This window comes from Tamandua tetradactyla, chromosome 4 (genome assembly GCF_023851605.1).
Source record: "Tamandua tetradactyla isolate mTamTet1 chromosome 4, mTamTet1.pri, whole genome shotgun sequence".
NCBI classification, from domain to species: Eukaryota; Metazoa; Chordata; class Mammalia; order Pilosa; family Myrmecophagidae; genus Tamandua; species Tamandua tetradactyla.
The window spans coordinates 86,539,487-86,544,600 of NC_135330.1; positions in this window are offsets into that span (position 1 = coordinate 86,539,487).

Consider the following 5,114-nt stretch of genomic DNA (forward strand, 5'->3'; position numbering starts at 1 on the left):
ACAAAGTGTCACCCTTGAGGAGTTATATTATACTCCAAAAGTGCTGCATGAGTTTTCCAATTTATAGACATAAATCAGGGGAATATGTGTGGCAATGGATCATAAGAGTGTGGGATAATGGTGGGAGGAATATAAAGCTGGATCAGGGTGAAATTATTGATATGGACCCACTAAACAAGGATTCTGCATCCAATGTTATAGCTTGAGGGATTAGAAAAGGCATTAACAGATTGTTTGGATGGCTCACTGAAACATGTATCAAAAGGTGGCTGACATTAACTAAGGTTGAAATTCCAGAACTACCCTGGTGTAATGTAGATGAAGGGATCCAACAGCTTAGAGACATTGGATTGTTAGAGTGGATTTATCATGGAAAGCATGATCATCCACCCCAGGAATGTCTGGAGGATGCATCTTTTACCAGAACTGTGAGAAATAAAGTTGCGAGACTAGTGCCATCATCCTTGAAGAGCTCTGTAGTTGCCTTTCACTGAAGGTCAGATATTACTGTAGGAACAGCTGTCACTGTTACATATTTTTTTTGGAATACTTAAACACAATAGGGATGATCAGATCCCAAGTTGGCAGAAGCCAGGTGGCAACACTTAACCACCAAAGATAAGGTGGATTTGGCTATCATAATGAACAGTAGACTCAGAGCAGGAGTCAAAATAATCTGACATGCAAACACTTGTGGCCTTGGCTAGTAGACCATGGGGTACCTAGAAGTACAATAGATGGGCAATCTACCAAATTCTTGTTTGAGCTGTATAAGCCAGAGAGTTCTAGGTCAAGTGAACAGAAATCTAACTTGAATTACAAAAACAGAGAGTCATGGTCCCTGAATTAATTTGCAGATGAGAGAGTTTACAAACCTAGAGCTCCAAAGTCCTTTGGAAGAGGACCTTGTTACATTGTGACAAATTTATACTGTTAATCTTCCTCCATGACTTCCCAAAGGACATCAACAGACTTTTTACCAGGGTAACTGTGCCCTGGGGAAAAGGAAATGATCAGATATTTGGGGGGTTATTAGCACTGATTCAGAAGTGGCATTAATTCCAGGGAACCCAAAACATCACTCTGATGCAAAAGTCAGACTGGGGGCTTATGGAGGTCAGGTGATCAATGGAGTTTTACATCGGGTCTGTCTCATAGTGTGTCCAGTGGGACCCCAGACCCATTCTGTAGTTATTTCCCCAGTTCCACAATGCATAATTGGAATAGACATACTGAGCAACTGGCAGAATCTCTACATTGGCTTTCTAACTCATGGAATGAGGGTTATTGTGGTAGAAAAGGCCAAGTGCAAGCCACAAAACTTCCCCTAGCTAGCAAAATAGTAAATCAGAAGCAATACTGGATTCCTGAAGGGATTGCTGAATTTACTGCCACTCTTAAGAACTTGAAGTGTTCATGGGTGGTGGTTGCCACCACATCCCCATTCAAATCTCCTATTTGGCCTCTGCAGAAAACAGATCGGTCTTGGAGGATGGCAGTGGATTATCATGGGCTCAACCAGGTGGTAACTCCATTTGCAGCTGCTGTTCTTGATGTGTTATCATTGCTTGAGCAAATCAATGCATCCTCTGTTATCTGGTATGCAGCTATTGAGCTGGCAAATGCTTTTTTCTCAGTAGATATTAGTAAGAACCAACAGAAACAGTTTGCTTTCAGCTGCTAATGTCAGCAATATACTTTCGCTCTCCCACCTCAGGTGTATATCAACTCTCAAGCCCTATGTTATAAATTTGTACACAGGGACCTTGATCGTTTCTCCCTCCCACAAGACATCACACTGGCCCATTATATTGAGAATATCATGTTGATTGTACCTAGTGAGCAAGAAGTAGCAGCTACTCTAGACTTACTGGTAGGGCATTTGCATGTCAGAGTATGGGAGATAAATCCAACAAAAATACTGGGGCCTTCCACTTCATTGAAATTTGAGGAGCATGTCAAGATACCCCTTCTAAGATGAAGGATAAGTTGCTGCATCTGGCCCCTTTTATGATCCAAAAAGATGCACAATGCCTACTTGGTGTCTTTGGATTTTGGCAACAATATGTTCCTCATTTGGGTGTTCTCCTCTGGCCCATTCATCAGGTGACCAGAAAAGCAGCCAATTTTTAGTGGGGCCTTGAATAAGAGGAGGCTCTGTGACAGGTCCAGGTTGCTGTAAAAGCCACTCTGCCACTTGAACCATATGATTCAGCAGATCCTATGGGACTGGAAGTGTCAGTGGCAAATAGAGATGCTGTCTGGAGCCATTGGCAGGACCCTATGGGTGAATTACAATGCAGTCACTTAGGATTTTGGAGCAAGGCCTTATCATCTGTTGCAGATAACTACTTTCCTTTTGAGAAACAGACATAGCCTGCTATGGGACCTTAGTAGAGACTGAACACTTAACTATGGGCCACCAAGTTACCATAAGACCTGAGTTGTCTATCATGAGCTGGGTGTTATCTGACCCAAAACATCATAATGTTGGGCATGTACAGAAGCACTCCATCATAAAATGGAAATGTTATATAAGAGATGGGGGATGGGGCCAGAGCACGTCCTGAAGGCACAAGTAAGTTACATGAGGAAGTGGCCCAAATGCCCATGGTCTGCACTACCTCCATAATACCTTCTCTTTCCATAACCAGAGCTATGGTCTCTTGGGGAGTTCCTCACAATGAATTGACTTAGGAAGAGAAAACTCAGGCCTGTTTTACAGATGGTTCTCCACAATACACTGGTACTACCACAAAGTGGACAGTCACAGCACTATGATCCCTTTCTAGGATGCCCCTGAAGGACAGTGGTGAAGGGAAATCCTTTCAGGGGGTAGAATTTGAGCAGTATACCTGGTTGCTAACTTTGCTTGGAAAGGAAGCTGGCTAAATTTGCAGTTGTATACTGACACATGGGCTGTTGCTAATGGTTTGGCTGGACAGTCAGTGACTTGGAAACAGCATGATTGGAAAATCAGTAACAAAGAATTCTGAAGAAGTGAAATGTGGATAAATGTTTCTAAGTGGTCTAAAAACATTAAGGTATTTGTGTCCCATTTGAATGTGCACCAGATGGTGACTTCAGCAGAGGAAGGTATTAATACTCAGATGGATAAGATGGCCTGTTATGTGGTTACCAGTCAACCTCTTTCCCAAACAACCCCTGTTATTGCTCAAAGGGCTCATGAACAGATTGGTCATGATGATAGGGATTGAGGTTATGTATGGGCTCAGCAAAATAGACTTCCACTCACCATGGCTGACCTGGCTACAGCCTCTGCTGAGTGTCCAACCTAGCAGCAACAGAGACCTACATTCAACCCCAAATATGGCACCACTCTCCAAGGTGACCAGTCAGCTACACAGTGACAGGTTGATTACATTGAACCACTCCCTTCATGAAAATGGCAGCAATTTGTTTTAACTGGATTAGACACATAATTTGCATGAGGATTTTCTTTCCCTGATGCAATCCTTCTGCCAGAACTACCATCTATAGACTTACAGGAAGTCTTGTCTACCAACATGCTCTTCCACACAGTATTGCTTCTGATCAAGGAACACACTTCACAGCAAAGGAAATGTAGGAATGGGGAAATACTCATGGAATTCTCTCATCTTACCATCTTTCTCATCATCCAGAAGCAGCTGGATTGATAGCATGGTGGAATGGCCTTTTGAAAACTCAATTATGGTGCCAAGTACGTGGCAATATCTTTCAGGATTGGGGTGATGTTCTCAGGAGGCTGTGTTGGTTCTAAATAGTGTCCACCATTTGGTGCTGTTTCTCCTATTGCCAAGATCCATGGGTCTAGGAACCAAGGGTTGGAAGTAGAAGTGGCACCACCTACTATTACCCCTAGTGATCAACTAGGATAATTTTTGTTTCCTGTCCTTGTGCCTTTGAGCTCTGTTGGTCTACAGGTTTTAGTTCCAAAAGTAGGAGTGCTTCCACCAGAGAATCAACAACAATTCCATTGAACTGGAATCTAAGACTGCCACCTGGTCATTTTGGGCTTCTCATGACCCTGAATCAAGAAGCCAAGAAGGGAATTACTTTTCTGGCTGGAGTGATTGACCCTGACTGTTGGGTTAAATAAGACTGCAACTACATAATTGAGATAAATAAGAGTTTTCCTGATATGTGGGAGATCCCCTAGGGCATCTTTTAGTACCACCATGCCTTGTGATTAAAATGGAAAACTGCAACAACCCAATCCAGGCAGGTCTATCAATGTGTCTGAAATTTCAGGAATGAATGTTTGGCTCACCACACCATGCAAAGAACCATGGCCAGTTGAAGTACCTTCTGAGAGTAAAGGGAACATGGAATGGGTAGTGGAAGTAGGTAGTGATAAACATGAACTATAACCACCTGATCAGTTACAGTAATGAAGACTGTAATGCTGTTTTGTTCATGTTATAGAATTTAAGTTGTAAGATATCAAGATTAAAAGCAAATATTACCCAAGGACTTGCACCCTATTCCAAAGAGATTTAATGCATTTCTGGTTGTACATGGGACAGTTGAGTATTTTTACGTAAGGAAAAAAATGTGTCTGTTATTGTTTTTTATTTAGAGTTAAGTATCATTTAAGGTTATGTGTATAGCTGCCAAGTTGAGAAAGGGTGGATTGTCCTTGGGGTCATGTGTCATCTTGGCTAGGTGGCAGTGCCTGATCATGTGATCAGGCAAGTGATGGCCTGTATCTTTCTATGAGGACATTTCATGGACTTTAATCATGATTACATTGACTGCATCCACAGCTGATTGCATTTGCAATCAGCTAAGGGGAGCGCCTTTTGCAATGTGATGTTTAATCTAATCACTGGAAAGCTTTTAAGGAGGATTCAGAAGAGATAATCTCTCTTCCAGCTTCAGCCAGTGAGCTCTCTATGGAGTTTGTATAGATCCTTCATCAGAATCAGCATCTTCATTGCCTGGACTTTTCCATTCCTGTAGTTTTCCAACCAGCCTCTTCTGAAAATTCATTGAGGAATGTAATCAGAGTAACCAGCTTGTGGCCTGCCCTACAGACCCTGGAATCTACATTCCTATGATTATGTGAGATAATATTATAAATTTTATATCTATGGATATCTCCTGCTGAT